Source organism: Stegodyphus dumicola, chromosome 5, assembly GCF_044657685.1.
Source record: "Stegodyphus dumicola isolate Sdum_Otavi_A_Nest chromosome 5, ASM4465768v1".
Classification (NCBI taxonomy): domain Eukaryota; kingdom Metazoa; phylum Arthropoda; class Arachnida; order Araneae; family Eresidae; genus Stegodyphus; species Stegodyphus dumicola.
In genome coordinates this window covers 139,650,901-139,664,919 of record NC_140772.1, presented here as the reverse complement: position 1 = coordinate 139,664,919, position 14,019 = coordinate 139,650,901, and the positions used below count along the sequence as shown (strand labels likewise).

At 28.2% G+C, this 14,019-nt stretch overlaps 1 long non-coding RNA gene across 1 annotated transcript; it reads right to left on the bottom strand.

The window, feature by feature from the left end:
* Window positions 1-1,033: 1,033 nt before the first annotated feature.
* On the bottom strand, window positions 1,034-12,126 carry LOC146997245 (uncharacterized). Its single transcript, XR_015041251.1, has 4 exons — window positions 11,362-12,126; window positions 10,564-10,653; window positions 7,599-7,621; window positions 1,034-1,436 (listed from the first exon to the last, which is right to left on the bottom strand). It is a non-coding gene; the product is annotated as an uncharacterized LOC146997245 (long non-coding RNA).
* Window positions 12,127-14,019: the final 1,893 nt, after the last annotated feature.

Here is a 14,019-nt window from a genome sequence, read left to right as displayed (position 1 = left end):
ATTTGATTTGAGAAATCAAAAAATGCTTAGTTTCATAAAAGAAATTTTAAAAAATCATTTTAGATGATCATATATATATATATATAGTGATATACATTCTAAATTTTGTATACATATTTTAATTTAAAAAAGCAAATTATGCTTATTCACAAGATTTGGGCACGTAATCATGTAAATTGTAAGCTAAATTTTCCATTAAATAATCATACTAGTTGGAAAAGTAATTTATTAAAAATAGTTCTTGACAAATTTTATAATGAAAATTTGAATGTGTTAGAACAGCTGATCATATATATATGTGTCAGTAAACCTGTATCATAATCTGATAGATTTAACTTCTTAAAATGCTACTTATAAGTGAATATATTAATACAATTTGTGAATTAATGTTACTAGTAGTTTGTCTACTTGAGCATAATATGCATAAAAAATTGAATAATAAATTTTAATATACATTGAAGTAAGAAACAAATGCGTATTTAATTTCCCTTACATGAAAACTATTCAGCTTTATTTTCAATGTATGAGATTCAGAAAATAAGTAACCATAAAATACTCTCATGCTATTGTTTTTAGCTTCATATATTGCACAAAATATTGCAAAAGAAATGTTTCTATTTCTTATTACATAATTATGAAGAGCTTAAAATTAATTATTACCCCAAATTATGAAAAGTCTAAAATCTTCAGTTAGCTTGTTACGCTTTCTATTTTTGAGAAGTTATATGCATACAAATTCCTATACATTAATCATTATAGGTGAATAAATGCTTACATATACTTTTAGACTATAACTTATTTTTACATATGCTAATTCCAAGTCTCATTTGGGAAAAATAAAGTAAATTTTAAAGTGAAATAATATGGATTATAGCTCACATGTGTAAGCTAAAAATTCATTTTTCATAATTCTGCTGAAAATTATTATGTATTTCATTTATTGATTAAATCTGAATAGGAATCATTACCATAACTGCAGAATTATAATAATTTCAATGAACGAAGTATTTTAAATATAAGTGAAAACAAGCAATGCATGAAAAACTCTTTATTAGGAAATATATGTACATATATATACATATATAAAAATGGAAAATATGACAATAAAATAACATTAAAAATATGAAATGTAATGCATGTACAGAATGCAATAAATTCATACTCAAAACATGTATTTAAAGAGTCCACACAAGCTCTAGGAGTGCTGACATTATACAAAAGGCTTGCCACAAAATTATAAAAATGTGTTGATGTATGTGCATATTGAATGCTAAATACAAAATTAGTTTTAAATAGAATGTCAAATGCCTTCATGGCATGATTTGGGCATGCTATTAAGTGATTTACTGCTTTAATATATAGAATGAACTTGTAATACACACTATAATGGGCTGTTTATTCTGAGCTGGTCCAAGAGATTCCATGTCTTCTATTCCCTGAAAATAAATTTCTTTATTAAGAATACATCCATTACCTATCTATTAGGACAAGTCAAATACCAATGAGCCATACTAGAAAGTTTATCTTTCCAATTAAAAAATATCGCCAGAAAATTTTTTTTTCTTTCAAAAATAAGTAATTCTTAGTAATTTTATTCACATAGAGGTCTTTTGCTTTTAGTTTCTGTAAAAATGCAGTATAAATACATATAGGAATATGTAAATATTATATTGATGCAAATATAGAATAGGATAGTCTATATGTGCGTTGCTTCTTAATGAAAAATGTAATAAATAATGTACATAAAAATGTAAAAAGAACAAACTATATGGAGAATTAGTCTGTCTTTTCCTTATGAAAACAAGTATCATCCCTTCATAATAAACTATTGTTGTTCATAATAAACTACAGATTCTTTGGCTTAGCAAACTTGTTTGGTCAGTCTGGGTGGACAATGGCAAGACAGGGGGTCGTCCTGCTCCTTCAATTCACTCCCTTCCCCAAGGTTATTACTGCAAGTGGGAAACATGTTCTGCTACCAAGACAGTAAATTTGCGTTGTTTGACACGAAACGGAGCGAAAACTGCTGTCACCCTCCAAATCCCACCCTGCGAGATTTAGAGTGAAACTGAGGTAATCTGGAATACCTTGTCACGCAAGGAAATTTCCCTTAAATTGTGCATTTTACATCCATTCGGTCGTTTTTTTGTTTTAAGTCCAAAAGTGCACGTTGGCTCTGAAGGACTATTAATTTCGTTTTGGCATTTTGCTAAGAGGCTGAATCACTTTTGAAATCGTTGCCACCATGTATTATCGCTCTGTCTTATATTTAAAGAAATTAAATAATGAAGAATCTCAATAAATGTACGTATGTTTCTCGCATTGTGATAAAACAACGGTACCTAGAGCCACGCAAATTTGAATAACATAATTTTCCATAGAATATGGGCACGTGGAAGCCCTAATTTGAATTTGAAATTGATTTTATTATCGATTTCAGATTTTGTAACCCTTCAACGAATTTTTGATTAAAAAAACGAAACGATTTCAAAGCGAGCAATAGCAACACTGTACGGGAAAAAAAAATTATCTCCAGCGCGAGGCTCTGTATCGGAAATTCTAAAGATATGTAATTTGAGATATTGCTGTTGAACTGAATTTTAAAGTTTGAGTACGTACAACATAATATTTAATAAATAAAGGTGAACACGAAACGTTAACAAAGGTAAATAAATAAAAGTAAACACAAAAAGTTAAAAAAAAAAAAAAAGAAAAAGAAAGAAAGAAGAAAGAAACGCCCTTTTGGACGTAAATTTAAAATCTGAAACCTTTCAGATTTTTTTTTTTTTTTTTTTTCCCCCTGCGCATTGATTTCTTTTAATTGTAAATAATATGTAAAAATTTTTAAAAATTAAATAAAAATATGTTAAAACTGTCATTTATTTTTTATCGATTAAAGGAAGGCCCTAAATTATCATTCTGTAATAATCATATATATATTAAAAGTTAAGGCTTACGCAGAGGAAATATTTCGAGTGTTATTTCGAATTTCATCTGCGACAACAAAGTTTAATCATTTTCAAAGCAACATTGTTTTTGTTTTTTGCTCTTTCTTTCACGTACGCATAGGTTCAGTATTTACCATTTATTTTTTCAGTTACCTTCATATATATTATGTAGTAAAATCGTGTTTTTAATCTTACCCACGAAACAAAATCTGATAAAGTGATAGTAGTGGGAAAATTAAAAGACTTCTACTATCATTTATATTACATACATCTATCTTTATTTTAAATACTGAAGGACTGAGTATTAAGTATGGTTTTTATGCAGAAAACTAAAAGATTATGGAAATTATGGCACTAGCGTCTGAAATTTTGAACACACATGACCTCTAGCAACTGATTTGGCTTTGCTGATAAACAGATGTGCAAGAATACATCTCTTTAAAAGCCGTCTTCTACAATAAATTAGAGGTATTTGAACTAATTTGTAAAGTTTATATGAAACATATTAGGATAGCAAAGCATTTGGCTTCCGATTTGTAGAGTTGTAACGAAAAACAGTAGTATCATACATTTCAAAGCCTTGTTTTTGAAACAAAATAAAAAGGTTCGTCGAATTAGGTCGTATAGCAGTTTATTTCAATGATTAAATATTACAGCTGAGCGTAGCGCAGGACTAAAGAACACAGTATAATAGAACAAGTATAATAACTGAACTAAATATTTCTTTTTTTCTTCGTTTACCAACATTATGTTAGGTATGTAATTCACTTGTAGTGCATGCTATGCAATGGGGTTAAGAAAAATTTCAGGGCTCTGATTTTTTTCATTTTCTTATTTTTATTGACGAATTCGATGACGCGGATATTGTAATTTCACACTGTTGTTCAACATGCTAAAAGGAGGGATTAACGATGACATTGTCCTGGTGGTGAATGGAGAAATTTCTATCCTTTTGATTTAATTAAATTAATTCGAAGGTGAGCATATTTTAGTATACTAATCGTATGTGAAAAACCTAACAATTTTTATACAAGAACCTGGGAAGCTGATTTAAACTATTTTTGGTAACTCATTTGCAACTTCTACGCACACTGCACTGTCCATCTCACCTTTGTTTATATTTTTTCCTGAAAAGTGCACAAAAGTAAAGAGCGTCGATTCTACTTCTCTCATTTGTACATTATTTTACCTTCGAATTAAAAACTTACATTACAGACAATTATGTGTTTTTTAAAAGATCAGGTTACTCCTTTAAAATTCAACTCATTCATTCAACTCCAATAAACTCATTTTAAAGGTTACTCCTTTAAAATTCAACTCATTCATGCAACTCCAATAAACAGAAAAAAATTGGAAATCGTAACAAAATGCCCCCCATTTGTTTCCAAAAAAGTGTTTTTAATTTAGTAGAGACAAATCCAATAATTACATAGCGTAGAAAAATATTTACCTTAACACAGAAAATATTCAAGGGTAATTTATTTGTATGTGAATATTTATGTTAAAATAACAAAAATGATTTAAAACTGTTAAATCCTTGTTAGTTCATTTGAAATATTTCTTCTGTTCACAAGTCCTTTTACGTTTTCAGAAATGATATAAAATATGGTCTGATCTAAAGACAGTTTAAAACGTCATACCCGATTTTATTCAAATGAACTTAATCACAACGAAGAATGCTACAAACGTTAATACGTAAATGTTTAAGAAACTATCGATGGATATGTGAATATACGGCTTGTTTTTTAAAGAAAAAAAGAATTCGTTTCTAAAAAATACACTAGCACTGTATATTGCTTGCTGCCTTGGATTCGTGATTAATTTATTTTCAATTTTCGGTTTTATCTAAATCGATAATTTAAAAAATTGTTTCGCTTCCTTACTAATCAATAAATGTAATCTAATTATCTAAAATAATAATTTATTTTAATATGTTATATTTAACATACTGATTATGGATATTCACAAAATATATTTTGCAACATATAAGATTGTGTAAATACATGCTTAAAAATTTAGTATATATCTATGCTACTTTACACATAAAAACATGTCAAAGATTGAATCTTTAACTTGGTTAGCCTCTTCTTAAACAAAATCTGACACTTCGCTCTAAATTAATCAAAGGCTAATTAGAAAATATATGTCTTTTTTAATATACTTTTATGTCGATTCGTTTTTCTATTCCTTGTTGACTAAATGGCTTCAGTATTTAAAAAAATAAAATCTAGATCCCATATGAAAAGGTTATGATTATTTTCTCATAAGTAACCTAAGTAAGTTCTCTTTAGAACACCCTCTTTGAAAGAAGTCCCTCTCATAATCTTAATGTGTTATTCCGTAATTTACGGATCTAATCCAACCTAACTGATTTGGGAAGTTACCTCAAATTTTTCCAGCATCCTTCATTAATTTATCCTTTTCCCACATAGCACAAAAACATCCTTGGGATATCCCAAGGATGTTGCTCGCGGGATATGCGCACATCCTCAGGACATCCCGTAATATCCCAATTTCCTCCTAAACTCATCCTCCTGAGCGCTTAATGTCACATCCCAGTATATCCTTAGGACATCCTATCTACGTCCCACCGACAGCGTATGGGATGTTATCAGGATTTGAAACACTAGTTACAATATCCCTTTAACCTCTTAAATACATACTCTCAACTGCTTAGTGTCACATCCCAGTATATATACAGAGGAAAATTCCAGTGAAAGTATGTGAAGGTGTGATGATCTAAAACCTACTTTTTTTACAAAGATAGTCTCAAATCCTTCTATTATGGTTACTATGGAAAAATCAGAAATGTTGAAAATATTCATACAACTTATTTTGTTTTTAAATCTGAATTTGTGAATATATTAAAACTGAGCAAGGAAATTAAAGTGAATTATCAATACAAAATATTAAAACTGAAAATTTTGCTTTTATTTTTAAGATATTAAAAATCTTTTGATCATTTTTAAACATCCAATAGCCCCCAAATTGAATTATTCATAATTAAATTATTTTACAAAATCAGTTTTTTATTTCAGTTAATTTGTATTAAAAATTGAATAATAAAATTAGCCATTTAATAATCTTTACATAAATGAATCATCTTTCTTTAAAACATGTAAGGAATTTATAGTGTTTTGATGACATTGTTGGGAAATTGTTAAAAGGAATAAATTGTATTTTTAAAACTAAATCAATTCCTAGCCTCAGAATAAATAAATATGTTTTCGTAACATGAGAATGCTGCAGGCTTTTTTATATATTTAATATTTAGTTGTAAAAATTTGACATTATGTTAACAATTCTTTATATCATTCAAAAGGTAACTGAAGAAGCTCTTCTAAAATTCTATCTTTCTGCTCACACAATTAAAAAAAAAAATCTGAAAGACCTCAGATTTTAGCAGTCACTCAAAGAGGCTAAAAGTTTCTGAATGCATAGATTATCAATACAGATGGGGCAGTGCAAGTAGCAAAACATTTTATAAGATACTGACACCAGAAAGTTATGTATCTTCTATATATTTGAAAAATGAAGAAATATATCATGTAATTATGTAGAAATATTAAAATGTTTTCAATTAGATATATCATGAATTAAATGCATTTTAAATCAATCAGATTAAAAATTAAAAAAAAGCATTGTTAAGAACTGTGTGTAATGCTTTTAAATAGCTTGGCTTGTTAGTCAATAATATATTAGATTTTAAAGGTAAATACGTTAAATTTTGCCAAATGGCAAGACTTGAATGAAAAGTGAAACAAGTTTACGACTGACGATATGAAGTCACATTTGAAAACTAATAACCCTTTTAGATTAAAAAAAAAAAGTTCTGAAAATAATTTGCAATGGTTCATTGGTATTATTTTACGCAAAATTCAGTAAAATGAAATTTACCCGTAGAAATCAGCACCAAATTAAACTTTGTAAATTCTAGCGCATGTTAAAGGTTGTCTCATCCAAAATTTTATTACTAACCATTCATTTCAGAGCAAAATAAAACAGTAATTGCCATTTATATGACAATCAATATCAAAAATTTAAATCTGCATTTTACGCAACATAGAAAAACTTCAAAAGATCTACTGTTTACCATGCAATTAAGGCATTTTATTCTGCTATTAACTCTACCAATTATTAATTCCATTAAGTATATTCAGTTTACTCTTTCTGCTCAATATATGCAATGTAAAATTTTCCATAAATTTATTAATTCATTTTATTTTGAGGTGAGCTTTTATTCAACTCTCAATGTCAACGAGAATGTTTAGTTCATTTTTTATTCGGTCTCAAAAGAGAAATCAAAATACGTGGATTTATGTACGTGTATTTATGAATCAAAATACATGAGAAATCACAGTGAGAAAAGCACTGCTACCTTAAACTGTGATTATATATAACAAATGCAGTGAATTATAGTTAAAAAATAGTGAAAATATTTATATTTCTGAACTATTTCATATCTAACATTTTCAGTTTCGTATATGTGGCAATTTAAGAACTTTTTTACGTATACCAATTTTTTGAAATATCTGCAAATTTTTATATCTTCAAGGAAAGCTTATTCTTTCACCTTTAGTATATAAGTAATGGTAATTTATTAGATAAAATTACTTAATGGGGAATACAGAAAAATATCTAACCACTTACCTTTGTGACTTCATCTGCAGCACCTAAAATAAAAAAACACTCACAATTACTATATGTGAATATAATTCATAATTAAATTTAAACAAATGACTATTAGAATGCAAATTAAAGGAAGCATTTAAAATATTTTAACATTTAGTACCTATAAACAGAGTAGCAATTATTTGATTTTTCGATTATAGTAAAATAAACATGGGGGATGCATTTTAAAATTTTTTATGTCAGAAAATAAACTCAAACCACCAGCTGAACATATGAGCAGTTTTATAAATCAGCCACTGGTAGGTAACCTGGATACTAAATCAACATATAAAGTTGCCAAGATAAAGAGAGAAACAAAATTATGATAATCACATCTTACCTATTCATAAAACTATTTTAAATTTAATGTGTAGGCAAGTCCAAAAATAGTGAGAATGAATTTATTTTGCAACACAAAGTAAAGTCTTGCAGGAGCAAAAAAAACTTGTCTCATGAGATTGGCAAGTAAAACATAATTAAATGCATCTGGTAACATTTATCTGACAACACATAAGTAATTGTTAGCTACGTGCAGAAAATAAAATCTGATCAGGGGCGTAGCTAGAGGGGGGCATCTGTCCCCAGGCACAGAATCCAAGGGGTGCCAAATTGATGTTAGAACATTTTAGAATTAAATGTTTTCCATCCTTGGCAAGCAGTAGGGGGCACGAAATCTTCAGTTGTCCCTGAGCGCTGAAAACCCTAGCTATGACTCTGAATCTGATCATGTTAATGCAATTTTAAACTTTTGAACTTAACCGCAGAAATTTACCAAAGAAGTACTTGTAACAGTAGTACATGAAGATGTGGCTAATCTTTACTGTATGGTATACCTTGGTTTCTGTCTGAAAAAAAATCGCAGAGTGGTATTGGTTGTTTGTGAAATGTGGAAGCCCACTGCGTCAAATAAGTTTTTCGGTAACCCTAATGTTGATAATGTTGGCGAAAGTAGCCTTTGGTGTCAATAAAAAGGAGTTATTTCTGCAAATATTGCCAACGTGTTGTGATAAATTTAGTTTTGGGCTACTTTTTTTAATAGTAAACCTTTTGTATGGTCCCAGGTTTTTGGTTCTTACCATTCTTTTCAATTGCTGTGTTTGGTTGCACGGAAGTGGTATGGTCTTGTATTTTGAACATGCTATTTATTATTTTGGTGTGGGTACCATCGTTTGAGTATGTCTGAGGTGACGAAGAGACGAAAAATTTGCATAACATAAGCCTAAACATATGCATGTGAAAAAAAGGTATGTTAAAAAAATGACGTTTCATTTATTTTTTTGTCTCTGTGTTTTAATTTTTGTTAGAAGATTTGTTGTTTAATGTTTTTATGTTAGGAAATATGTATTTTTGGTAACTTATTCCTCTCTGTTTGTGTATTTTTGGTTGTCTGTGTGTTAAGACAGTGGCGAATTTTTTCTGGTAACTACGATATTTTTAACTTTCTGATTTTCTTAAAGTGAATATAGATCAATGTGTACATGGACAAAGTTAAGGCAGTGCACAATGCCCAGTTTGTGCAGTTCTCTGTTTTAATAGGTCAATGTGTACATGGACACAGAGTTTGTGTATGTCTTTGACTTCTTATTTTGGTTTTGTGTAGCGGCCACCATGAAATTGGTGCCGATCCTCGCAGGTGACGATCTTGATATAAAAAAAAGAAACGATTCGCCAAGGGTTACAGTAGAGTAAATTTTTACCAAAGATGTTCTACCATAATCACCATTTCAGTGGTTTAAACACTAGTGGGGCAGTATGCAGAGATGAAGATTTAAGTTTTGTTTACACAGCATGGTGGTTTAGGCACTCCAGCCATTACAGTGAACAAAATTATAATAAACATAGCCACAATAATTGTCTATAAATATTGATGTATAACACTGCATTAACTAATATATTTCTTATGCTAGTATATACAGAATCCTAAATCGAAGGGAAAATCAGAAGACTTTGCATGCATTTTCCTTTAACTGAAACATGGATTTGGCCATACAAATCTCAGTCTTACGGGACATGCCACACTATGCAGATAAACAGTAAAAAGTGCTTGTGTTGTTTTTATTTGTTAGAGGCATGAAATAAATATACTTCTAGATTTTAATTTTTTCTTTTCTTGTTTTACATTTGGATTACTTATCAAAAAGTAAGGAATTTTGATATTATTACAATATCGGAGTTAAAATAACCATTATTGGACATGTTAAAGTAATGAAAATTTTAAATTAGGTTAAAAAGTAACCCTTAATGTGGCATATTTTTGAATTAAACTCTATCGACATTAAAAAGACAAAGCGTCCCTCTTTATTAAGGACTTTAATTAACTAATTTTAAATACGGAGCTATGAATGAATTTTTTCCCTTGCATGTTATAATAACTGAAACAAAATTACTCTGATACAGTCAAAATTCCTAAATGCAAGTACATAAAATTTACTTTAGCAATTTAAAGAGATGAGACACACTGAACACATGAATAAATTTCTATCAAAGAATAATTTATCTAATTTGGCCCATTCCATAGTAAACTTTAACCATTAGATTACATTATTACACCGTGTTATCAGTTTGAAAAGCAAGTCATATGCCAGATCTTGGATGTAAAAGAAATACACAAAATAATATACAGGTTATTGAAAAATGATGTATACCAATGTTTATAGATATGATTAAATGTAACAGAAAATTTACTGTCACAACCACATTTTTAAATGAAATGTATTATTTTAACATTTTACAATATTTAAGGTATGGCATTAAATGCAACATTATGTGCCTGGACATAAGTTAGTAAATTAAAAAAAAATAATAATCAAAGAATGAATGTCATGAAAAATTTCAAAAACAAGCAGAATTTAATTTAGAAGACCTTTAGACACTTATGAGAAATAAATTTGAGAATTCTTCACCCAAAATTAAATTATAATTAACTAAAACCAGTTTGACTGACCTTCTACAAAATCCTTCAGCTGCAATTTTTTCTAGCTTGAAAACCAAATTTTTCTCCACATGGTAATAACATCTTAACCAGTTGAAATTCCTGCAGAAAGTTTGAAGCAGAAAATAATAACCTGTATATTATTTTGTGTATTTCTTTTACATCCAAGATCTGGCATATGACTTGCTTTTCAAACTGATAACACGGTGTAATAATGTAATCTAATGGTTAAAGTTTACTATGGAATGGGCCAAATTAGATAAATTATTCTTTGATAGAAATTTATTCATGTGTTCAGTGTGTCTCATCTCTTTAAATTGCTAAAGTAAATTTTATGTACTTGCATTTAGGAATTTTGACTGTATCAGAGTAATTTTGTTTCAGTTATTATAACATGCAAGGGAAAAAATTCATTCATAGCTCCGTATTTAAAATTAGTTCAGTTATTAGATCTTGGATGTAAAAGAAATACACAAAATAATATACAGGTTATTGAAAAATGATGTATACCAATGTTTATAGATATGATTAAATGTAACAGAAAATTTACTGTCACAACCACATTTTTAAATGAAATGTATTATTTTAACATTTTACAATATTTAAGGTATGGCATTAAATGCAACATTATGTGCCTGGACATAAGTTAGTAAATTAAAAAAAAAATAATAATCAAAGAATGAATGTCATGAAAAATTTCAAAAACAAGCAGAATTTAATTTAGAAGACCTTTAGACACTTATGAGAAATAAATTTGAGAATTCTTCACCCAAAATTAAATTATAATTAACTAAAACCAGTTTGACTGACCTTCTACAAAATCCTTCAGCTGCAATTTTTTCTAGCTTGAAAACCAAATTTTTCTCCACATGGTAATAACATCTTAACCAGTTGAAATTCCTGCAGAAAGTTTGAAGCAGAAAATAATAACCTGTATATTATTTTGTGTATTTCTTTTACATCCAAGATCTGGCATATGACTTGCTTTTCAAACTGATAACACGGTGTAATAATGTAATCTAATGGTTAAAGTTTACTATGGAATGGGCCAAATTAGATAAATTATTCTTTGATAGAAATTTATTCATGTGTTCAGTGTGTCTCATCTCTTTAAATTGCTAAAGTAAATTTTATGTACTTGCATTTAGGAATTTTGACTGTATCAGAGTAATTTTGTTTCAGTTATTATAACATGCAAGGGAAAAAATTCATTCATAGCTCCGTATTTAAAATTAGTTCAGTTATTAGATCTTGGATGTAAAAGAAATACACAAAATAATATACAGGTTATTGAAAAATGATGTATACCAATGTTTATAGATATGATTAAATGTAACAGAAAATTTACTGTCACAACCACATTTTTAAATGAAATGTATTATTTTAACATTTTACAATATTTAAGGTATGGCATTAAATGCAACATTATGTGCCTGGACATAAGTTAGTAAATTAAAAAAAAAATAATAATCAAAGAATGAATGTCATGAAAAATTTCAAAAACAAGCAGAATTTAATTTAGAAGACCTTTAGACACTTATGAGAAATAAATTTGAGAATTCTTCACCCAAAATTAAATTATAATTAACTAAAACCAGTTTGACTGACCTTCTACAAAATCCTTCAGCTGCAATTTTTTCTAGTTTGAAAACCAAATTTTTCTCCACATGGTAATAACATCTTAACCAGTTGAAATTCCTGCAGAAAGTTTGATAACACAGTAATAGAATTAATAGAATAGAAAAATTAACACAAAAGTATAGAACATCATTTAAACTTAACATTATTACAAATTTTGGTGCTTTCTGACTATCTGCAAAGCTGTGAAAATTAGCAAAATGGTTAGTTTATGGTTCATATCTACTGCTCTGTTCACAAGTAGTAATTCAAATAAACACTTTATAAGAAACAAGAAATTTTAGGATGCACACACACACAAAAATATATATATTGGGTCAATATTCACATATTTTTCATCCAATGGAATACTATTCAGAAATAAAGATTAATTATAAAGCATGTAAATACATGTGTGTGGTATGCATATTCATAGTTTGCTATTATCGTGTGCATACTCTTGCTGTTTTAGCATAAGTTGAAGCTGTGAGGGCAGATGATAAGAAAATATCAGAATTTTTCATGTATAAGAAAAGATTGCCCTGACAATAGTATCTCAATTGTTTAGCACTGACATTTACATAGCGCATTAGAAATATATAGTAATATATGTATAATAAAAAGATAATTGCATATTATTAATTCATTTTTTTAAATGCCAAACTTTAACAATTCTTTCACATATAAATAAACAGAATTCTTTCACATGAACATCTAAAATCCATTCTTAACTAAAGAATAAATAATAAAATCATGTAAATTTCTTATCAAGCCCATCATTTCCGAAATGTCTACTTCTGAAAGTTCCCAGCATTTCTCAATATATTATTAAATTACTAAACTAAGCATCAATGATCGTCATGTTCGCTAATGTGGCAATATCTTTTACACTTCTTTGTTACCACAAGTAACAAGTAGGCTTCAATAAATCTTTAACTGTTACATGCTACTTTTGTCTAAAATTTGTACAAATAATAAAATTAAATGAGCTCTTTATAATATGCTCAAAGAAATAATTTTGTATGAAAATTTGTATGTTATATATTGGCTTAATTAATGATTCAGGAAATAATTCGGGTTTTCAAAGTGCTTCCAATAATTCAAATTTCAGCTTGCGTCAAAATAAAATCTATAACACAAAGATAAGTAAATTTTCTTATGAACAATGCATTTTAACATTATTCAATCACTGGCAATCACACAGTACTTCAATAAACATTACTGTAACTGTGTTATTTAAAAGACTGTAATGTTTTAATTAAAACATTACAGTCTCTTCCTCCTTCTAACACCAAAAGAAAACCCAGATAAGAAATATAAAAATATCAGTAAAAATAAATTATATTATTGAATGACATTTTACATTAATTACACTTATGCATATATTATTTTATTATAAATTATTTCAAAATCAAAGAAGAGAAGGGGGAGAAACTTTAATATTGACATTTCTAAAATGATATAAACATTAATCATTTAGTACAGTTTGTTATTTCAGGCAAAAAGAATTCACTTTTCTGGATAGCATTTATATTTCCATCTCACTTTCAATGAAACATCAAGAGAAATGCATATAATTTAAACACCAGTTTATTTTATTTATCAGACAGATTATGTCAACTCGAAAAAACCTATCAGTAAAATTCGGAAGTAATAATTCTGAATGTTAGGCAACTTGCAAGATTCAACAAAAATTATCAATACTTTTATTATAATGAAAATACTACAGTAACATGAACATAAAATTAAACTGCATATAACTATAAAATAAGCCAGCATATAATAATGGTGCATTGGTTTGTAAAACAATGGGCTCAATGAAAAAATACATGTATTATAGTAGCTATTCAT